Source organism: Pleurodeles waltl, chromosome 8, assembly GCF_031143425.1.
Source record: "Pleurodeles waltl isolate 20211129_DDA chromosome 8, aPleWal1.hap1.20221129, whole genome shotgun sequence".
Classification (NCBI taxonomy): Eukaryota; Metazoa; Chordata; class Amphibia; order Caudata; family Salamandridae; genus Pleurodeles; species Pleurodeles waltl.
Window position 1 is genome coordinate 1,326,916,962 of NC_090447.1, and position 24,430 is coordinate 1,326,941,391.

Sequence of the window (24,430 nt, forward strand, 5' to 3'; positions counted from 1 at the left end):
GTACCAGACTGAATCCAGCAAGATTTCTCCTCTAGGTGGCAATATGTGGCTTCCCCTGACTCCACACTGCTTCTAACCTCAGTTTCTTAATTTGAGATAGATATCAAAGCAGTACATCCCAAGAAGGAAGGTCTGCAGCGGAAACTTAATCCAAAAAGGCTTGCAATATCAAGTTGGCAAAATGCCCTTTCCAGCAGGACCTGGCTATCAGGGCACTAGTGCTTTGTGAACATATGCACTGAATCCCACGCCACAGCCTGCCAGATGTCAATTATGGGCACTCCACAAGCCAATGCACTGATAGCAGACTTACCCATGGTGGAATGGGTTCTCAGACCATAGAGGGGCTGTTTTGTGGCTAGTGTGTAGCACATCTTAATTTAGAGGACAATTCTCCTTGACAAGGTCTTCTTCTACACAGCTTTCACTTAATTTGCTCAAGAAAACCCACAAAAAGCTGATTGTCCACTCAGTGGATGTTGGTAGGAACAAGGTAAGAATGTTAAGCCCTTTTGGATTCTAGCTGATGGAGCCTCTCCTCCTCCTTTAGGCAGTTCGGAGGACAAATAAAAAAGAATAGCAAAGTAATTGTAGGAAAGTGCCCTGTTTTGCCTGGTCTCTGATACAATTTTGACTGAAAGTGAAATGGGTTCCTGCTAACCAGGTCCCCGGTGCCAGATCTCTTTATCTAAAACTGTACAATTGTTCGCCAACTGGCCATACCTTTGGCACCCCTACAAGTCCCTAGTAAATAGTACCCCTGGTAGCTAGGTCATGGGTACCAAATAGAGTCCCAAGGGCTGCATCACGTATTGTGCCACCCTCAAGGACCCCTCGCCTAGCACCTGCAGACTGCCACTGCAGAATGCGTGTATCAGTGCAGCTAAAAGTAAAAACATGACATGGCACAAAGCCTGTGTGCCATGTCCCTTAACACTGCATGCAATATATGTAAGTCACCCCTACAGCAGAGGCCTTACAAACTTAAGGCAGGGTGTATTAAATTACATGTGAGGACATATCTGCAGGAGCAGATATGCTCCCACAATGTCTTTGTCGATTCTCCTATATAGTGAGTGAACAGGGAAACCATTTTAAATACATGTGCTGGACACTGGTCAGTACGAGTTCCCCAGCTAGAAGATGGCTCCACTGAAAATAGGGATGACTGGTATCAAACATCTGTTTTTAATAAACCCTCACTGATTCCAGTAAAGGATGTTGGGGACCTTAGAGGTTCCCCCTGAAAACCGACCATCTACCCGTGTGCTGGCTGACTAGTTCTAATAAGCCTGCGATTTTGACCACAGGGGTGAGAGCCTTTGCTCTTGGGCGAACGGAAACAAAGTCTGCTCTGGCAGGAGTGTTAGTATACCCCTTTCAGCAGCATGACCTGTGAATCTGCACCCCCAGGCAGAGGGCTTGAAAGGAGCCCACCGCCCATGATACTGAGATCTGTCTTCCTTGTCACCTGGACAGGCAGGAAAATTAGTAGTCACAAAGGCGTGCCCACTTCTCGGGTCAGTCCCACCTCTAAAGTGAGCTGCCTGATGTGGACACAACTTTTGAAAGTCTGCCATCTTGGAGATGACAATTCAATTCAAAAATTATTTTATTTGGCATAAGCCTTAAAAGTATAAAAACAATAAAATATACAAATTCATTTAAAACTATTTGATTACATATTACATTAACATACAAAGTTCTTAGATCATACTAATTCTTGTTAACCAACTCTAGTTACATAATTCATTAGATTAAAATTCAAGTTCTTACAATTTCTTAAAGTGCAGCATGCCAACTAGATTATCCCACATACAGTTCTGATTAGACTGGTCCTTACGATTTCAAAGTGCAATTTCCAATATAAAGTGCTGCGCATTTTATTTCATGCCTTGTTATAGCGTGGCAAGATTTTCTAGAGTGCCATCAACCAATGCAATTTTAGGATAATCGATTATGAGCTTTAGGGCTCTTCTTTCCTTTTACTTCCTACATAATTCAAGTTCTTACAGTTTCATAAAGTGCAACATGCCAGCCAATGTATCCCATATACAGTTCTGAATGGGCTCCATTCCTTACTTTCTCATAAAGTGCTATTTTCAATATAAAGTGCTCTACATTTTATTTCTTGCCTTCTCCTAACGTGGCAACATTTTCTAAAATACCATCAACCAATGTAATATAATAATAATCAATTATAATATTTAAAACTCTACATTCCACATAATTCCCTACCTTATATCCACCCCTGTAAGTCTGGATATTTCCTTTCTTAAGTCATTTAAAAATGGGCCCAGTGCACAGGTTACATTTCAAAATCTCATACCAATAAGTAACCTAAGCGCTTGGTCCCGATTAGTAATATTATATTCCTTAAAAATAGGTTTTAAAAACTTCTTGCGCACTCCTAAGAACCATTGACAATCCAAAAGTAAGTGTTGCATGGTATATTTCTGTTGTAAGCCACATGTACATAGGCCCTGGCTATCCTTAAGAAATGATTTTGCTTTGGGATACATATAGCCCTTGGTTCAGCCCAATTTGGAACTGTAACACTAAATTTCTTAATCCTGAGTTAGGTAGAGCCTCTATATAAGGAACATTTTCAGGATTCCTCCATCCGACTACCATAGCCTGAGTTGATATTTTACTTTCTAAGTACTTCAGGTCTAATTCTCTTGCTCTTTCCTTCACTATTATTCTTAGATTATGTTTCGAAATTTGCGCACCACACCATCGGTTACCGGGTAAACCTAAGAGGACACAGATCTTTTTTAACCGTCCTCTCACTTGTAATGCCCAATGTAACTCACTTATTGTTATTTCTTTTTTACACAATCTCGCGATCTTACAGATCCCTTCATCTGTTATACTTAACCAGAACTTCAGTGCAGCTTGTAGGCCCAGATAAGTCCACGCCGTCATTTGACATTCTGCTCTTATAGCTTGTAGCATACTCGAGGGGGGCAATGAGAGCATGCGCTTTACGCAGATACTTTCTTCTGTTTCCCTATTTAGCATCCCAGAGAAAGTTAAAACTTCCACCCCATATTGAAATTGGGGGCGAACCATAGCATTAAAAGTGGAGATTACCGGCTGGAGAGAAGGACCTCCATATTTACTATTGAATTGTTTTAATCCCCAGACTGAAGATAAGACTTTATTTTTGAGGGTTTCAGTGTGAGCTTTCCATCTTAAATGTGAGTTGAACCGTATGCCCAGATATTTATACTCTTTTACCTTCTCTATTTTTTCTCCCCCTAGAATGTAATTGAATGCGCTTTTCTCTTTCCCTATAGACATTATTTTCATTTTCTCCATATTTAGTACCAATTTTTTCCTTTGTCAGTAAGCATAAAACACCTCTAACTTCCTTTGTAGCCCTAACTCTGTCATATCCATTATCACTAAATCGTCCGCATATAATAGGCAGGAAACATGCACACCATCCATTTTTGGGCTTAGACCATTAACCTTCCGTTAAAACCCTAGCAGATCTGACAGGAATAATGAGAATAATACTGGGGCCAACACACAATCTTGACGGAGACCATTCTTTATGGGGATCCTTTTTGAAAGTGAGCCACTCATATCTAAGATTACTTGGGCCCAATTTTGTGAATCCACGCCCTGAAGAAGAAATAATATATCCAAATCAATCCCTAACTGTTTTAGCATATCCCATAGCAATTTCCTGTCTACCAAATCAAATGCAGCACGAAAATCAACGAAACAGCAAAATAAACTTCCTTGCATTTTGACTGCTTTTTTTGCTAAGGCCCACAGATTGAAGCAGTGGTCAATTGTCGAATGCCCTTCCTTGAAACCACCTTGCTCTACTGGTTTCAAATCTTTATCATCTGCCCATTCTTTGATTAACCCCAGCAATAGCTTTGTGAATACCTTTTCACCTACGTCTAATAAACTTATCAGCCGATAATTTTTTGGTTGAGTTGGATCCTCCTTTTTGTAAATCGGTCTTATCATGGCACCCTTCCAATTCTCTGGAAAACGGCCATAATCAAGGATTTTACAAAACGTAACATAGAAGAATTTTGTCCAACAATCAATATCCTTTTTTATTATTATTGCTGGGAGATTGTCTGGGCCTGCTGCTTTAGTTAATTTCAATGCTGCAATAGTTTCTTTTATTTTCTGTGGGACAAAAGCTAATCTTGTGTTCTCACCGAGCTTCCTAGGAATACCATAACCTTCTTCATCATCGGTACCTTTATATATAGAAGACAAATATTTATACCAGTCTTCTTCTCCAACCAAACACCACATAGTTCCTACGCTTTTCCCCTCCCTTACCAACTGCCAAAAACCCCTAATATTCCGTGTTTTTATCACCTCCATTATTGTATCCCAATTTTTATTAACATATTCTCATTTCCTCTGTCTTATCAGTGTATTATAATCCTGTTTGCTTGACGAAGCTTCTCTTCTATAACAACGGAGGATCTTTTCTTATAATCCCTTATTAATCTTCGCATCATTTGCTTTCTACGCCTACATTCCCGATTAAACCATATTTTACTATTATTCATCTTATATGGTTCTCCCTTCCCCTTTCCCTCTTGCGGTATTTTTAATTTACTTTTAAGGCAATTGACCATTAACGCAATACCCTTATTATAGCCTTTAAATATATCTTTTGGATCTTCTTCCATATTAAGGATGGGATAGTTTACTATCAAATTATTAAGTACTTCTAGACTGTTATCTGTTAGTCGGGTCGTTATCCTACGGGGATACTCAACTAGCGCTATCAATGCCTTTTCTCTCGAGATGACAGAACTAGGATCTCTGGGACAGGGTTATGCTCACTTCCCACAGGAAGTGGTCATTTAGGTGGTGAAGTGTCCCCAGGCATAAGTAGCCCATTGGTTACTACCCTACACTCAATGAAACCCTCCTAAATGCAGTATTAAGAGGAGCCTCTGGCACCAGAAAATCAGATCAGGCTGATCTGAACAAGACAGGTGACTGACTCAGCGCCAACATTGCCAGCCTGCCTGCTAACTGCAACAATTATGCCAAAGTCGCCTCGTCATCCAGCTGCTGAAATTTCCAAAACCCCGGGAAGACTGCCAGCCTTCACCCAAGCAAAAGGTATCTCCAGTGGAGTGGCAGAGCTGCTCCCCTGCATCCTTGCAAGCACCCAAGAACCGCTGAAGAGTACACTGGACCACAAAAACTGCAGACAGACAGCACTCCTGCACCCGAGCTCTCAGCTCGTGTTGAAGTGGGTCAACAAGTCCACCTGGTCCCTAGCCTCTCCAGAAACAAAGTCCATCATGGGTTTCCACACTGCGACCTTCACTCCGACGCCTGCAGTCTGTTTGTGCAGGCCTCACTCAACTGTGACCGCCTCCAGTGATGGCAGCCCCGATGGTCCACAGCACCTTCGCACACAGACTGAGGAAAAGAAGACCACTCGTGTCTCTGCATCCCCAGGACCATGAGCCTTGAGCCCACATTTATCCGGATTGGTCCCCAGTCTACTCCTGCAGCCTGTTTCAGTTGCCCCCTCCACTGCGACGGTCACCTCATGACAGTCCAAGAACCACCTGCACCTGGCCGCCCCGGACGGAGGAGAAGAGGACCAATGGTGTCCCTATGTCCCCGAGCATTGCAAGACCTGAGCCCACAGTGGCTCACCCAAACTGGACACCTAGTCCTACCCTGCAGCCTCTTCCCAACTGGACCGATCTCCAGTGACTAACATTGGGCACCCGACACCGCACTCCCCCTCTACACCCAGACACCCCAGTGCTGCACGGTGTGACCTGCTGGTGTGGCCCTGACCTTTGCCCAATACTTACCTTAAGTCCCGGAGATTGGTTTTGTAAGTCGATGTACTCTACTGGTTTGCTGTATTAGCTGCTCCTCCAGAGGTTAACATTGCAGTTTTCAAGAATTGCACTGTGTTGACTTTTCTGAACTGGAAAGATTTTTCTTGCAAAACATACTTACCTGATCACATTGATTCTAGTGCCAAAACATAGAAAAAGATTTGGAGCTCCTTATTGAGTCATGTGCCTCATTTATTGACTGTATGTATATTTGCAAATGTCTCGCGCTCCTCTCTGATAAGCAAAAGGCTTCTCTACCACACTAACCCCTAAAGGAGCACCTTGGGATTGCTAGAGCAAGACCTTGTCCACAAATATTGGAACACCTGAAATCTTTGCACGATATATGTCATTTTGATATATCACAAAAAGAACAAACTTCCTATAGTAATGGACTGTAAAACGTGGAAGGGAGACACAACTTTTGGTAAGAATGCCGCCTAAGTCTTCAGGACCAACTTGTATAGGAAAAACATGGTGTAAGGCAGATGCACTGAAAGTGTCTGCACTAATCTGATGTGAAGAGCTGAAGTAATCGCAATGAAGAAGGTTTTTAAGATCAGGAGAGAGCGAACAGGGCTTACACAGGGGAAACGTCAAGACCAAGTTATGGTCCCACTGTGGTGACTGAAACAGGGACAGTTGATTGGGCAAACATAAAAATACCAAAAGGGCCGACAAATACCCTTTTGTAGTGCCCACTGCAATGCGTTACTAGGCCAAAGATTAAATGAAATACATTTTGGCCCTCAGTACAACCCTGGCGTTAAATGCCGCCAATTGCCGTCCTGACGGCCGCCAACATACAGTGACCGCAGCAGTATACCGTTACGGGTATTATGACCCACACAGAGAAATCCGCCACTATACAGACACCCACACAAGTCCGCCAGACCAAAGGTCAGTGATAAACTGGCGGTACCAAAACCCACACCGTTACACCAACAGAAATACGCCCTCAGCATCAGGACCCAGGAGCCACGAATCACCGCAGCGGACATTCAACCATGGTAAACCACTAGCGGTACACACCGCTGCGCTCAAAATACACACACACTAACAAAACGGCACTGTAGGAAGTTGGCTCTGTATGCACTATTTCAAAATAAGGAATAGTATGCACAGAGTCCAAGGGTTCCCCTTAGAGGTAAGATAGTGGCAAAAAGAGATAATTCTAATGCTCTATTTTGTGGTAGTGTGGTCGAGCAGTAGGCTTATCAAAGGAGTAGTGTTAAGCATTTGTTGTACATACACACAGGCAATAAATGAGGAACACACACTCAGAGACAAATCCAGCCAATAGGTTTTGTTATAGAAAAATATATTTTCTTAGTTTATTTTAAGAACCACAGGTTCAAATTCTACATGTAATATCTCATTTGAAAGGTATTGCAGGTAAGTACTTTAGGAACTTTGAATCATTACATTAGCATGTATACTTTTTACATAAAACACAATAAGCTGTTTTAAAAGTGGACACAGTGCAATTTTCACAGTTCCTGGGGGAGGTAAGTTATTGTTAGTTTTAACAGGTAAGTAAGTCACTTACAGGTTTCAGTTTTTGGTCCAAGGTAGCCCACCGTTGGGGGTTCAGAGCAACCCCCAAGTTATCACACCAGCAGCTCAGGGCCGGTCAGGTGCAAAGGTCAAAGAGGTGCCCAAAACACATAGGCTTCAATGGAGAGAAGGGGGTGCCCCGGTTCCAGTCTGCCAGCAGGTAAGTACCCGCGTCTTCGGAGGGCAGACCAGGGGGGTTTTGTAGGGCACCAGGGGGGACACAAGTCAGCACAAAAAGTACACCCTCAGCAGCGCGGGGGCGGCCGGGTGCAGTGTGCAAACACGCGTCGGGTTTTCAATGGTTTCCTATGAGAGATCAAGGGATCTCTTCAGCGTTGCAGGCAGGCAAGGGGGGGGGCTCCTCGGGGTAGCCACCACCTGGGCAAGGGAGAGGGCCTCCTGGGGGTCACTCCTGCACAGGAGTTCCGTTCCTTTAGGTGCTGGGGGCTGCGGGTGCAGGGTCTTTTCCAGCCGTCGGGAAATGGAGTTCAGGCAGTCGCGGTCAGGGGGAGCCTCGGGATTCCCTCTGCAGGCGTCGCTGTGGGGGTTCAGGGGGGACAACTTTGGTTACTCACAGTCTTGGAGTCGCCGGAGGGTCCTCCCTGAGGTGTTGGTTCTCCACCAGTCGAGTCGGGGTCGCCGGGTGCAGTGTTGCAAGTCTCACGCTTCTTGCGGGGAGTTGCAGGGGTCTTTAAATCTGCTACTTGAAACAAAGTTGCAGTTCTTTTGGAGCAGGGCCGCTGTCCTCGGGAGTTTCTTGTCTTTCTCGAAGTCGGGCAGTCCTCAGAGGATTCAGAGGTCGCTGGTCCCTTGGAAAGCGTCGCTGGAGTAGGTTTCTTTTGGAAGGCAGGAGACAGGCCGGTAAGTCTGGGGCCAAAGCAGTTGGTGTCTTCTGTTCTTCCTCTGCAGGGGTTTTTCAGCTCAGCAGTCTTCTTCTTCTTGTAGTTTCAGGAATCTAAAGTTTTAGGTTCAGGGGAGCCCTTAAATACTAAATTTAAGGGCGTGTTTAGGTCTGGGGGGTTAGTAGCCAATGGCTACTAGCCCTGAGGGTGAGTACACCCTCTTTGTGCCTCCTCCCAAGGGGAGGGGGGCACATCCCTAATCCTATTGGGGGAATCCTCCATCTGCAAGATGGAGGATTTCTAAAAGTTAGAGTCACTTCAGCTCAGGACACCTTAGGGGCTGTCCTGACTGGCCAGTGACTCCTCCTTGTTATTCTCATTATTTTCTCCGGCCTTGCCGCCAAAAGTGGGGGCCGTGGCCGGAGGGGGCGGGCAACTCCACTAGCTGGAGTGTCCTGCGGTGCTGGCACAAAGGGGTGAGCATTTGAGGCTCACCGCCAGGTGTGACAGCTGCTGCCTGGGGGAGGTGTTAGCATCTCCACCCAGTGCAGGCTTTGTTACTGGCCTCAGAGTGACAAAGGCACTCTCCCCATGGGGCCAGCAACATGTCTCGGTTGTGGCAGGCTGCTGGAACCAGTCAGCCTACACAGATAGTCGGTTAAGGTTTCAGGGGGCACCTCTAAGGTGCCCTCTGTGGTGTATTTTACAATAAAATGTACACTGGCATCAGTGTGCATTTATTGTGCTGAGAAGTTTGATACCAAACTTCCCAGTTTTCAGTGTAGCCATTATGGTGCTGTGGAGTTCGTGTAAAACAGACTCCCAGACCATATACTCTTATGGCTACCCTGCACTTACAATGTCTAAGGTATTGCTTAGACACTGTAGGGGCACGGTGCTCATGCACTGGTGCCCTCACCTATGGTATAGTGCACCCTGCCTTAGGGCTGTAAGGCCTACTAGAGGGGTGACTTATCTATACCTGCATAGGCAGTGAGAGGCTGGCATGGCACCCTGAGGGGAGTGCCATGTCGACTTACTCGTTTTGTTCTCACCAGCACACACAAGCTGGCAAGCAGTGTGTCTGTGCTGAGTGAGGGGTCTCCAGGGTGGCATAAGACATGCTGCAGCCCTTAGAGACCTTCCTTGGCATCAGGGCCCTCGGTACCAGGGGTACCACTTACAAGGGACTTATCTGGATGCCAGGGTGTGCCAATTGTGGAATCAAAAGTACAGGTTAGGGAAAGAACACTGGTGCTGGGGCCTGGTTAGCAGGCCTCAGCACACTTTCAATTCAAAACATAGCATCAGCAAAGGCAAAAAGTCAGGGGGTAACCATGCCAAGGAGGCATTTCCTTACACAACCCCCCCCCCCCCCCCCAAACGAAAGAGGATGAGACTAATCTTTCCCAAGAGAGTCTTCATTTTCTAAGTGGAAGAACCTGGAAAGGCCATCTGCATTGGCATGGGCAGTCCCAGGTCTGTGTTCCACTATAAAGTCCATTCCCTGTAGGGAGATGGACCACCTCAACAGTTTTGGATTTTCACCTTTCATTTGCATCAGCCATCTGAGAGGTCTGTGGTCAGTTTGAACTAGGAACTGAGTACCAAAAAGGTATGGTCTCAACTTCATCAGGGACCAAACCACAGCAAAGGCCTCCCTCTCAATGGCACTCCAACGCTGCTCCCTGGGGAGTAACCTCCTGCTAATGAAAGCAACAGGCTGGTCAAGGCCATCATCATTTGTTTGGGACAAAACTGCCCCTATCCCATGTTCAGAGGCATCTGTTTGCACAATGAATTGCTTGGAGTAATCTGGAGCTTTTAGAACTGGTGCTGTGCACATAGCTTGCTTCAGGGTGTCAAAGGCCTGTTGGCATTCTACAGTCCAGTTTACCTTCTTGGGCATTTTCTTGGAGGTGAGTTCTGTGAGGGCTGTCACAATGGATCCATATTCCTTCACAAACCTCCTATAGTACCCAGTCAAGCCAAGGAATGCCCTGACTTGAGTCTGGGTTTTTGGAGCTGCCCAGTCCAGAATAGTCTGGATCTTAGGCTGGAGTGGCTGAACTTGGCCTCCACCTACAAGGTGTCCCAAGTAAACCACAGTTCCCTGCCCTATCTGGCATTTGGATGCCTTGATAGAGAGGCCTGCAGATTGCAGAGCCTTCAAAACCTTCTTCAGGTGGACCAGGTGATCCTGCCAGGTGGAGCTGAAGACAGCAATATCATCAAGATAAGCTGCACTAAAGGATTCCAACCCAGCCAGGACTTGATTCACCAACCTTTGGAAGGTGGCAGGGGCATTCTTTAAACCAAAGGGCATAACAGTGAACTGATAATGCCCATCAGGTGTGGAGAATGCTGTCTTTTCTTTTGCTCCAGGGGCCATTTTGATTTGCCAGTACCCAGCTGTTAAGTCAAAGGTACTTAAGAATTTGGCAGCCCCTAATTTGTCTATCAGCTCATCAGCTCTAGGAATGGGATGGGCATCTGTCTTGGTGACAGAATTAAGGCCTCTGTAGTCCACACAAAACCTCATCTCTCTCTTTCCTTCTTTGGTGTGAGGTTTGGGGACTAAGACCACTGGGCTAGCCCAGGGGCTGTCAGAGTACTCAATTACTCCCAATTCCAGCATCTTGTGGACTTCCACCTTGATGCTTTCCTTAACTTGGTCAGACTGTCTGAATATTTTGTTTTTGACAGGAATGCTGTCCCCTGTGTCCACATCATGGGTACACAGGTGTGTCTGACCAGGGGTTAGGGAAAAGAGTTCAACAAACTGCTGTAGGACCTTCCTACAGTCAGACTGCTGTTGGCTAGAGAGGGTGTCTGAATAGATCACTCCATCCACTGAGCCATCTTTAGGGTCTGATGAGAGGAGATCAGGGAGAGGCTCACTCTCAGCTTCCTGGTCCTCATCTGTTACCATCAACAGATTTACATCAGCCCTGTCATGGAAGAGCTTAAGGCGGTTCACATGGATCACCCTCTTGGGGCTCCTGCTTGTGCCCAGGTCCACCAGGTAGGTGACCTGACTCTTCCTCTCTAGTACTGGGTAAGGGCCACTCCATTTGTCCTGAAGTGCCCTGGGAGCCACAGGCTCCAGAACCCAGACTTTCTGCCCTGGTTGAAATTCAACCAGTGCAGCATTTTGGTCATACCACAACTTCTGGAGCTGTTGGTTGGCCTCAAGGTTTTTACTTGCCTTTTCCATGTACTCTGCCATCCTTGAGCGAAGGCCAAGTACATAGTCCACTATGTCTTGTTTAGGCTCATGAAGAGGTCTCTCCCAGCCTTCTTTAACAAGAGCAAGTGGTCCCCTTACAGGATGGCCAAACAGAAGTTCAAAGGGTGAGAATCCTACTCCCTTCTGAGGCACCTCTCTGTAAGCGAAAAGCAGACATGGCAGGAGGACATCCCATCTCCTTTTGAGTTTTTCTGGGAGCCCCATGATCATGCCCTTTAATGTCTTGTTGAATCTCTCAACAAGGCCATTAGTTTGTGGATGATATGGTGTAGTGAATTTATAAGTCACCCGACACTCATTCCACATGTGTTTTAGGTATGCTGACATGAAGTTGGTACCTCTGTCAGACACCACCTCCTTAGGGAAGCCCACTCTGGTAAAGATACCAATGAGGGCCTTGGCTACTGCAGGGGCAGTAGTCGACCTAAGGGGAATAGCTTCAGGATACCTAGTAGCATGATCCACTACTACTAGGATGTACATATTTCCTGAGGCTGTGGGAGGTTCTAGTGGACCAACTATGTCCACACCCACTCTTTCAAAGGGGACCCCCACCACTGGAAGTGGAATGAGGGGGGCCTTTGGATGCCCACCTGTCTTACCACTGGCTTGACAGGTGGGGCAGGAGAGGCAAAACTCCTTAACCTTCTGGGACATATTGGGCCAGTAGAAGTGGTTGACTAACCTCTCCCACGTCTTGGTTTGTCCCAAATGCCCAGCAAGGGGAATATCATGGGCTAAGGTCAGAATAAACTCTCTGAAACCCTGAGGCACTACCACTCTCCTAGTGGCACCAGGTTTGGGATCTCTTGCCTCAGTGTACAGGAGTCCATCTTCCCAATAGACCCTATGTGTTCCATTTTTCTTGCCTTTGGACTCTTCAGCAGCTTGCTGCCTAAGGCCTTCAAGAGAGGGACAGGTTTCTTGTCCCTTACACAACTCTTCCCTTGAGGGTCCCCCTGGGCCTAAGAGCTCAACCTGATAAGGTTCCAGCTCCATAGGCTCAGTTCCCTCAGAGGGCAGAACTTCTTCCTGAGAAGAGTGGTTCTCTTTTTCTTGTTGTGTTGCAGCTGGTTTCCCAGCTGACTTTCCTTTTCTCTTGGTAGGCTGGGCCTTTCTTCCAGACTCCAGCTCTACTTTTTCACCCTGTGCCTTGCACTGTGCCCTTGTCTTGACACACACCAGTTCAGGGATACCCAGCATGGCTGCATGGGTTTTCAGTTCTACCTCAGCCCATGCTGAGGACTCCAGGTAATTTCCAAGCAAACAGTCTACTGGGATATTTGAGGAGACCACCACCTGTTTCAGGCCATTGACCCCTCCCCACTCTAAAGTTACCATAGCCATGGGATGTACTTTAGTCTGATTGTCAGCGTTGGTGACTGGATAAGTTTGTCCAGCCAGGTATTGGCCAGGGGAAACCAGTTTCTCTGTCACCATAGTGACACTGGCACCTGTATCCCTCAGGCCCTCTACACTTGTCCCATTAATTAAGAGCTGCTGCCTGTATTTTTGCATGTTAGGGGGCCAGGCAGCCAGTGTGGCTAAATCCACCCCACCCTCAGAGACTAATGTAGCTTCAGTGTGACACCTGATTTGCTCTGGGCACACTGTTGATCCCACTTGGAGACTGGCCATTCCAGTTTTAGCTGGATTGGAGTTAGAAGTGGTATCTTTCTTGGGACAGGCCTTGTCTCCAGTTTGGTGTCCAGACTGACTACAGCTACGACACCAGGCCTTTTTGGGATCAAAGTTTTTACCCTTGTACCCAGAATTGTTTTGGGAAGAGGCTCTGGGCCCACCCTCCTGTGCAGGTTTTTGGGGGCCTGTAGAAGACTCTTTACTATTTTTGTTTTTGGCTGTCTCACCACCTTTCCCCTGGGGAGGTTTTGTGACCCCTTTCTTTTGGTCACCCCCTGTGGAAGTTTTGGACACCCTAGTCTTGACCCAATGGTCCGCCTTCTTTCCCAATTCTTGGGGAGAAATTGGTCCTAGGTCTACCAGATGCTGATGCAGTTTATCATTGAAACAATTACTTAATAGGTGTTCTTTCACAAATAAATTGTACAGCCCATCATAATTACTTACACCACTGCCTTGAATCCAACCATCTAGTGTTTTTACTGAGTAGTCTACAAAGTCAACCCAGGTCTGGCTCGAGGATTTTTGAGCCCCCCTGAATCTAATCCTATACTCCTCAGTGGAGAATCCAAAGCCCTCAATCAGGGTACCCTTCATGAGGTCATAAGATTCTGCATCTTTTCCAGAGAGTGTGAGGAGTCTATCCCTACACTTTCCTGTGAACATTTCCCAAAGGAGAGCACCCCAGTGAGATTTGTTCACTTTTCTGGTTACACAAGCCCTCTCAAAAGCTGTGAACCATTTGGTGATGTCATCACCATCTTCATATTTAGTTACAATCCCTTTAGGGATCTTCAACATGTCAGGAGAATCTCTGACCCTATTTATGTTGCTGCCACCATTGATGGGTCCTAGGCCCATCTCTTGTCTTTCCCTTTCTATGGCTAGGATCTGTCTTTCCAAAGCCAATCTTTTGGCCATCCTGGCTAACTGGATGTCCTCTTCACTGGAGTTATCCTCAGTGATTTCAGAGAGGTTGGTCCCTCCTTTGAGGGAACCAGCATCTCTGACTATTATTTGTGGAGTCAGGGCTTGAGAGGCCCTGTTCTCCCTAGATAGGACTGGTGGGGGGGAATCACCCTCCAAGTCACTATCATCATCCTCTGTGTTGCCATCCTCAGAGGGGTTGGCTCTTTCAAACTCTGCCAACAGCTCCTGGAGCTGTAGTTTGGAAGGTCTGGAGCCCCATTGTTATTTTCTTTATTTTACAGAGTGACCTTAGCTCTCTCATCTGTAGATGGAGGTAAGGTGTGGTGTCGAGTTCCACCACATTCACATCTGTACTAGACATTATGCTTCTAAAAGTTGGAATACTTTTTAAGAAACTAAAACTGGTTCTAGAATCTAATTCAAACTTTTACCAAACTTTTAAACTCTAAAAGAAATGCTAACCGGGACTAACACAAGGCCCTAGCAGGACTTTAAAGAATTTAGAAAAATTTCAAATTGCAAAAATCAATTTCTAATGACAATTTTTGGGAATTTGTCGTGTGATCAGGTATTGGCTGAGTAGTCCAGCAAATGCAAAGTCTTGTACCCCACCGCTGATCCACCAATGTAGGAAGTTGGCTCTTTATGCACTATTTCAAAATAAGGAATAGTATGCACAGAGTCCAAGGGTTCCCCTTAGAGGTAAGATAGTGGCAAAAAGAGATAATTCTAATGCTCTATTTTGTGGTAGTGTGGTCGAGCAGTAGGCTTATCAAAGGAGTAGTGTTAAGCATTTGTTGTACATACACACAGGCAATAAATGAGGAACACACACTCAGAGACAAATCCAGCCAATAGGTTTTGTTATAGAAAAATATATTTTCTTAGTTTATTTTAAGAACCACAGGTTCAAATTCTACATGTAATATCTCATTTGAAAGGTATTGCAGGTAAGTACTTTAGGAACTTTGAATCATTACATTAGCATGTATACTTTTTACATAAAACACGATAAGCTGTTTTAAAAGTGGACACAGTGCAATTTTCACAGTTCCTGGGGGAGGTAAGTTATTGTTAGTTTTAACAGGTAAGTAAGTCACTTACAGGTTTCAGTTTTTGGTCCAAGGTAGCCCACCGTTGGGGGTTCAGAGCAACCCCCAAGTTATCACACCAGCAGCTCAGGGCCGGTCAGGTGCAAATGTCAAAGAGGTGCCCAAAACACATAGGCTTCAATGGAGAGAAGGGGGTGCCCCGGTTCCAGTCTGCCAGCAGGTAAGTACCCGCGTCTTCGGAGGGCAGACCAGGGGGGTTTTGTAGGGCACCGGGGGGGACACAAGTCAGCACAAAAAGTACACCCTCAGCAGCGCGGGTGCAGTGTGCAAACACGCGTCGGGTTTTCAATGGTTTCCTATGAGAGATCAAGGGATCTCTTCAGCGTTGCAGCAGGCAAGGGGGGGGGCTCCACGGGGTAGCCACCACCTGGGCAAGGGCCTCCTGGGGGTCACTCCTGCACAGGAGTTCCGTTCCTTTAGGTGCTGGGGGCTGAGGGTGCAGGGTCTTTTCCAGCCGTCGGGAAATGGAGTTCAGACAGTCGCGGTCAGGGAGAGCCTCGGGATTCCCTCTGCAGGTGTCGCTGTTGGGGTTCAGGGGGGACAACTTTGGTTACTCACAGTCTTGGAGTCGCCGGAGGGTCCTCCCTGAGGTGTTGGTTCTCCACCAGTCGAGTCGGGGTCGCCGGGTGCAGTGTTGCAAGTCTCACGCTTCTTGCGGGGAGTTGTAGGGGTCTTTAAATCTGCTACTTGAAACAAAGTTGCAGTTCTTTTGGAGCAGGGCCGCTGTCCTCGGGAGTTTCTTGTCTTTCTCGAAGTCGGGCAGTCCTCAGAGGATTCAGAGGTCGCGGGTCCCTTGGAAAGCGTCGCTGGAGCAGGTTTCTTTTGGAAGGCAGGAGACAGCCCGGTAAGTCTGGGGCCAAAGCAGTTGGTGTCTTCTGTTCTTCCTCTGCAGGGGTTTTTCAGCTCAGCAGTCGTCTTCTTCTTGTAGTTTCAGGAATCTAAAGTTTTAGGTTCAGGGGAGCCCTTAAATACTAAATTTAAGGGCGTGTTTAGGTCTGGGGGGTTAGTAGCTAATGGCTACTAGCCCTGAGGGTGAGTACACCCTCTTTGTGCCTCCTCCCAAGGGGAGGGGGGCACATCCCTAATCCTATTGGGGGAATCCTCCATCTGCAAGATGGAGGATTTCTAAAAGTTAGAGTCACTTCAGCTCAGGACACCTTAGGGGCTGTCCTGACTGGCCAGTGACGACTCCTTGTTATTCTCATTATTTTCTCCGGCCTTGCCGCCAAAAGTGGGGGCCGTGGCCGGAGGGGGCGGGCAACTCCACTAGCTGGAGTGTCCTGCGGTGCTGGCACAAAGGGGTGAGCCTTTGAGGCTCACCGCCAGGTGTGACAGCTCCTGCCTGGGGGAGGTGTTAGCATCTCCACCCAGTGCAGGCTTTGTTACTGGCCTCAGAGTGACAAAGGCACTCTCCCCATGGGGCCAGCAACATGTCTCGGTTGTGACAGGCTGCTGGAACCAGTCAGCCTACACAGATAGTCGGTTAAGGTTTCAGGGGGCACCTCTAAGGTGCCCTCTGTGGTGTATTTTACAATAAAATGTACACTGGCATCAGTGTGCATTTATTGTGCTGAGAAGTTTGATACCAAACTTCCCAGTTTTCAGTGTAGCCATTATGGTGCTGTGGAGTTCATGTAAAACAGACTCCCAGACCATATACTCTTATGGCTGCCCTGCACTTACAATGTCTAAGGTATTGCTTAGACACTGTAGGGGCACAGTGCTCATGCACTGGTGCCCTCACCTATGGTATAGTGCACCCTGCCTTAGGGCTGTAAGGCCTACTAGAGGGGTGACTTATCTATACCTGCATAGGCAGTGAGAGGCTGGCATGGCACCCTGAGGGGAATGCCATGTCGACTTACTCGTTTTGTTCTCACCAGCACACACAAGCTGGCAAGCAGTGTGTCTGTGCTGAGTGAGGGGTCTCCAGGGTGGCATAAGACATGCTGCAGCCCTTAGAGACCTTCCTTGGCATCAGGGCCCTTGGTACCATGGGGTACCACTTACAAGGGACTTATCTGGATGCCAGGGTGTGCCAATTGTGGAATCAAAAGTACAGGTTAGGGAAAGAACACTGGTGCTGGGGCCTGGTTAGCAGGCCTCAGCACACTTTCAATTCAAAACATAGCATCAGCAAAGGCAAAAAGTTAGGGGGTAACCATGCCAAGGAGGCATTTCCTTACAGGCACCACATTGGACAATTCAAACTTTACACACCTGACACACACACATCACACCCACACACCCAATCCAATATAAAACACACACCCACATTACCCACAACCCTTTACAACAAAATAATTAATTGAGAACTGAGAGAGAGAGACGCACCCACTTAATGTGAGCCACATAACACTGACACCCATACACCATCCACGCACCTCACAGCACACACTCCAACACATCACCCCACACACACCCCCCACACTACACCCATGGCACCACAAAGACACCCCAGGTTTTCAGAGGTGGAGCTAAGGGTCATGGTGGAGGAAATCATCTGGGTAGAGCCACAGCTATTCGGATCACAGGTGCAGCAGACGTCGATTGCAAGGAAGATGGAGCAATGTCGGAGAGTCGTGGACAGGGTCAACGCCATGGGACAGCACCCAAGAACAAGGGATGACATCAGGAAGAGGTGGAACGACCTACGGGGAAGGTGCTTTCCGTGGTTGCAAGACACCAGGTAGCCGTACAGAGGACTGGCGGTGGACCCACACCTCCTACCCCATAACTAACAACGTGGGAGGAGCAAGTCTTGGCTATCATGCACCCTGAGGGCCTCGCAGGAGTAGCAGGAGGACTGGACTCTGGTAAGTCATATCTTTACTATTATATCCCCCACCCTACCTGCTTGCCATCACAAACTCCTACCCCCTACCCTCACCCCCATCACTCCACCACCTCACATATACCCCAATATCACAACACACCCATCCCAATACCAAGCCCTGCATGCTACAACAATGCATGAACACCCATCACAGACCTGCATGGACAACCATCACCACAGCATGCACACTAGTGACAATCACTTAGCCAACCGAATTACAACTCACACTCACACAAGCCAAAGCTGCCTTCCTAATAACAACCATAGAGGGAAACATACCCATGCACAATATGGCACACGCAGATACAACAACAATGCTTTTCATCTCCACAGGACCCTCACTCAACGTCACTGGAGAGGAGGTGCCACCAACATCCAGTCCCCTCACAGAAGAGGCCCACAGTGATGACAGCAGCTCTGCACGCCTGGATTAGGATGACCTACCTGGCCCCATCAGGGACCTCTGGACAGTCAGTTACCCTGCCACAGTCCCAACCCTCCACAGAGCCTCCCCCCTCAGGAAACACCAGCACAGCACCCACCCAGCGGGCCCATGCCTCCGTCCCCAGGACCTTTCAATCAGCAGTGTGTCCACCATTACAGGGACCCCTGGCAACCCCACAAACCCAAGACAATCAGAGACCTGGGGTCAGTGGCAGTGGGCACACAGTTCAGGAGACAGAGGCACAAGACAACAGGGAAGCTGGGAGGATTTCTGTGCGACAGGGGGAGTACAGGCCCAGGGAACCCCCTCTTGACGAGGCACTTGCAGGGGTCCTGGGAGCATACCACCATTCCCAGGAGACCATGGGCCAGATAATGTACAAGTTGCAGGAGACCCAGCGGCTGCAGGAGGGATGGTACCTGGGGATCAGGGAGGACTTCAAAGACATCCACACCACTCTGGTCACCATTGCAGGGGTGCTGGCAGACATGGCCAACACCATGCGGGAGGCAGTGGTACACCAACGGGCCCCTGACACTAGCCAAACCAAAGAACAGCCCTCCACTTCCACCAGCGCAGGTGGACAGGAGGCCCCGCCACAGGAACAACAGGCCACCAGCACCCCACCCCCTGCAGAAGGAGAACCACCACGCAAACGGTCCCTGCGATCCAGGCAGAAGCCAGAGAACACTGCCAAGAACCCCACCAGGAAATTAGACTCTCCTGACTGTCACCCTTCTGTCCCACTCTGTTACCGTGTCCACCTTGAACTGCTATTGCTCCCCTTCCTATGCCCCATTGGACAATGCACCTGTGATACTAATAGACTGGACTCTACCCTGGACTTTCCTCTATCAGCAACCCACCCCATTGCAATACCCCCTCCACTTATTAGCACATAAATAAACACCCTTGGAACAAATACAAGTATGGAGTCTGTCAATTGATTTGAATATGTATTCGTTTAACAAGCTGTAAACATTGCAATTCAACTGTACAGTCATGGATACATAGGTATGACCTGTAGTGGGCAGCAGTAAACACACCAGGAGCCAGAGTGGGGCACAGATATCTGAAAATAGAGATGCCAAAGGGTACAGTAAGTGGCGATAGAATATGCAAATTAAGGCTGCCATGTACAATAGCAAACACAAAACTACAATGGAAAGTGAAGTTACAGTGTCTTACCTGTGTGTCACTGGAAGTACTGTTGAATGAGTGAACTTCTGTTGTCCACATCTTCTTCCTCTGCCTCCTCTTCCTCACTGTCCACAGGCTCCACCGTTGCCACAAGACCTCCCCCAGGCTCATCTTCCTGCAGAAAAGGCACCTGGTGTCTCAAGGCCAGGTTGTGCAACATGCAATGCTATATGTGTACCATCAATGGCACCAATGATTTTGGGGATATGTCCCAGGGCATAAACGTCAGCCTTCACTGTGGCCAAATCCTCCACCTGGGGAATACGATGTAGCTGCGTACGTGCTTCAGCAGGGTAGACAACACTCTGGTCAACACGTTTCTGAACATAGGCTGTGACATCCCTGATGCCATGGCCGCTGTCGCTTGGAAGGAACCACTTGCCAGGAAATGGAGCACTGACAGGACCTGCACAAGAGGGGGGATACCTGTGGGCTGGCGGATAGCTGAAATCCGGTCTGGCTCAAATTGTACACACAGTTTTTGGATTGTGGCCCTGTCAAGCCTGTTGGTCAGGATAATGTGTCTGTCCTCCATTGTCACCAGGTTCACCAGGGGTCTGTACACGGGGGGATGTCTCCATCTCCTATTCATCCTCAGCGGTTGAAGTCTATGGAGAAAAACGGTGAGCAGAGGGTCATATTCACACATATGTTCTAGTAACAATGCATTTCTTCCTTTACAGAAACAGTATGTGAATTCGAGAGTCAGTTGATGTGCCAATGTCTGCTGTGACGCGGTTAGGTGCTATGGCCTGTGTCCCCCTGAAATGGCGGCTGTCTGACCTCTGAGGAGAGACAAGTGGAAATGAGGTAATTCCGCTTGCGTTGTGCGCCGTAGCAGTCAACGACAGCAGCGCAACTTCGCATTAGTTTTCAGTGGGCCCTATGGGTTCCACGAGTCAATGGCGAGGTACGCTGGTGGTGACGGTACGCACCGCCGCAGACGTGACCGACATTTTCTATATGTTCACTCACTTGCTACCTGACCTTCAACAGGAAAGGACCTACACTGCAAGTGCTGCTGTGACCTGTGTCTGGAAGCAACAATGGCTCAAGTGCTTGGGAAAAGTGCCCCCGCCTTCACTTCAGAGGAGTTGGAGAGACTGGTGGATGGGGTCCTACCTCAGTACACTTTACTCTATGGTCCTCCAGACAAACAGGTGAGTACACTGTGAGTATGATGCGTGGGCCATGAATGTATGGAGTGCTGTGTGTGTAAGCCTCATGTGGGGGGGCGGGAAGCTGAGGGCTCCTGGGCAGAGTGATGCATGCATGGTGGTCAATGTATGTGCGTAAGGGGATGGGAGGGATATGGTGGGCCATGAGTATGACAGTCCGGACTAATCCCATTTCTGCTGTATTTTTCCTGCAGGTCAGCACCCATCAGAAAAAGGGTATTTGGCGTGCCATTGCCAAGGAGGTGCGGACCCTGGGGGTCTTTGACAGGTGGAGTACCAACTGCCGCAAATGGTGGGAGGACCTGCGCTGCTGGGCAAGGAAGACGGCGAAGGCCCAGCTGGGGATGGCCTCCCAACGAGGAAGGGGTGCCCGCCGTACCGTGACCCCCTGATATTCCGCATCCTGGTTGTGGCCTATCCGAGTTGGATGGGCGCTTGAAGGCATCACAGCAGCCACAAGGGGGTGAGTACAGATTTAGAATCATGACTTTGCGTGCGTTAAGGTTGTACCTGGGTGGGGGAAGTGAACTGTGGGAGCCCCTAGGCCAGGGCGAAATGGCAGGGTAGGTCCCTTGGTCAGGCTCTGAAGCACTCCTACCCCAATAGTGTTAGTGGGCATCTCCTACTGGGCAGCGTCCTGTTGGTATCAAGTGTGCAGCTAATGGCGTTAGGCATTGTCCCCATGGGCTGGTGACTAGCCTTGTAACTGGTAGTGCATGGGCTAGTGCATAGGGCTGATCCCTGTGTGTTGTGTATGCCAACGGTAGTGTTTTTGCTGGCATTGACCAAGTGTATCCTCTGTCTCTCCCGCCCTTTTTGTTTTGTCATCCTATCCTTGTGTGCATTAGCATCATCTGGCAGAGGAGCAGAGGCACCGGCGTTGGAGGGAGCTGCATCCCACATGGGCCTCGAGGCCGAATCCACCGACGGTGAGGGCACCAGTGGGACAAAGGGCAAGGGGAGCACCACGACAGAGACAGGAGGGGACACTACAGACAGCGACTTCTCCGATGGATGCTCCCTGGCGGTGGCAGACACCTCTGTGCCCACCCCAACAACATGTACAGCCGCCACCCCCCATACCAGCACCACCCTCCCAGCAGCCCCTCAGTGTGTTTCCCGTGCCCACTCACCAAGGAGGGTGGGCATCTCCTTCGCCCCAGGAACCTCAGGCCCTGCCCCAGTCAGCCCTGCTGCCCTCAGTGAGGAGGCTACTGACCCCCTGAGGTCCCTCACTGTTGGGCAGTCAACCATACTGAATGCCATCCAGGGTGTCGAAAGGCATTTGCAACAAACAAATGCATATCTGGAGGGCCTGGCGGCCCAACAGAGAACATGTCAGGCTCTGGCCTCCGCACTGATGGTAGCCATTGTCCCTGTCTCCAGCCTCCCCCCTCCAACTTCCTCTACCCAGTCCCAATCCCCTCAACCCCAGCCTATCCCAAGCACACCTTCAGACCAGCATTCACCCAAATCAACACACAGAAGTGGCTCAGGCAAACACAAGCACCACACTTCATCTCACAGGCACTCACAGAAGCACCATCCCCATTCAGACACACCAACATCCACTGCCTCCACTGTGTCCGCCTCCTCGTCCACATCCCTCCCAGTTGCGTCTCCACTCACACATGCATGCTCTACATCCTCATCCACTACCTCCATCACCAGTACGCCTATCACCACACGCCCCTCACTGGCAGTCACCACCTCCACATCCATGCACAGGTCCCCTATGTCCTCTCACACTGTGTCTGTGACCCTCCTCCCAAAGTACACAAACGCAAGCACACATCCACCCAACAGCAATCCACCTCACAACAGCATCCAGCTCATGCACCTGCACCCAAACACAGCAGACTGACACCTCCTACAACCACTCCCTCTTCCTCCACTCCCAAACCTTCACCCTCTTCCCGCCCCAATGTCCCTAAGAAGCTTTTCTTTGCCAACACTGACCTCTTCCCTAGCCCCCCCCGTCCTTCACCTCGGGCTAGGGTGGCCAGAACCCAGCCCAGCACCTCAGCCACCAAGTCCATGTCCACTGTGGTTTCTGCAACTGTCGGAGGCTCTAAGGAGGCACCCGTCAGCCCAGCCAGTGTGCCACCAAGACCTGCCAAGGCCAAGAAGGTTCCGCCACCTTGCAGAGGTAGGAAGGGGACAGCATCCAACAAGGAGAAGGAGCCACAACCAGCCAGCAAGGCCAAGTCACAGACTCCAGCTGGCAGACCCAAGGAGGCATCACCATTTGCCAAGGGCAGGAAGGGGCACAGAACACCAGCCAGGGAACTTCAGCTGTCCGAGGCTGCAGGTGAACACCTGGGGGCTACCAGCACAACCGCCAGCACTGCCACCTGCCCTTCCGCAAGCACCGCCACCTGCCCCGCTGCAAGCACGCCACAAATAGCACCACTGCCAGCAGCAACAGCCCCAGTGGGCAGCCGTCCGAAGATGCCGGGGAAGGGCTGGAGCCTCCCCCCACCACTGGCAGCACTGTGGCCAGCACTGCCACCTGCACCACCGCAAGTAGCACCAGTGCCAGCAGCAGCAGCAGCCCCAGTGGGCAGCTGTCCGAGGCTGCAGGGGAAGGGCTGGAGCCTCCCCCCACCACTGGCAGCACCGCCACCTGCACCGCGGCCAGCACCACCACCTGCACCGCCGCAAGTAGTACCACTGCCAGCAGCAGCAGCCCCAGTGGGCAGACGTCCGAGGCCGCAGGGGAAGGGCTGGAGCCTCCCCCCACCACTGGCAGCACCGACACCAGTACTGCCACTGCCACCACTGTACAGCCGTCCCCGGCGGCAGATGAACTGTAGTCCTGCCTCCATGGAGTGTCATGCATCCTGCCCACAGAAAATCGTGTGGGTCTGACACCCAGGTGAGTGACTATGACCTTGCACTCCCCAAGATCTGCATCACGGGGCACTAAGCCCCCTCCAGAACCAGTGGAAGAAGGCATCCACTCACCCTATCCTCGGCAGGATGAAGCACACTGGGCACAAAGCCCCCTCCAGAACCAGTGGAAGAAGGCATCCACTCACCCTATCCTTGGCAGGATGAAGCACACTGGGTACAAAGCCCCCTCCTGAACCAGTGGAAGAAGGCATCCACTTGAGAGATTGTGGCTTTGCACTCCCCAGGACCAAGCAGTGGGCAAACCACCCACTTGAGACACTGTGGCTTTGCACTCCCCAGGAGCAAGCAGTGGGCAAACCACCCACTAGAGAGACTGTGGCTTTGCACTCCCTAGGACCAAGAAGTGTGCAAACCACCCACTTGAGAGACTGTGGCTTTGCACTCCCCAGGAGCAAGCAGTGGGCATGGAGCCCCCTCCAGGAGCAGTGGTGGTGTCCCATCTTCTGGCTGAGGTGCCCCCCGTTCCCTACCCCCCTGAGGTGCCTGTGTGTTTTCAACCTAATGCCCCTGCAGTGTTCTCTCCGTATTGAGGCAGGAGTCAAGTGTGGGCATGGCCTAGGTGTTTTGGCCCAGTGGGCCACAGACAATTTTTGTGTGGACATTGTCCCGCCTTTTGAATATACTGTATGTATTGTAAATCCTGTTTTTGCTTTCTGCACGTA

The 24,430-nt window shown here is 49.4% G+C and overlaps 1 protein-coding gene across 1 annotated transcript in view; it reads right to left on the reverse strand.

Annotated features, from left to right (window-relative positions):
* Nucleotides 1-24,430, reverse strand: part of ATM (ATM serine/threonine kinase) — a 1,319,133-nt gene that overhangs the window by 517,656 nt on the left and 777,047 nt on the right. The window lies entirely within an intron of this gene.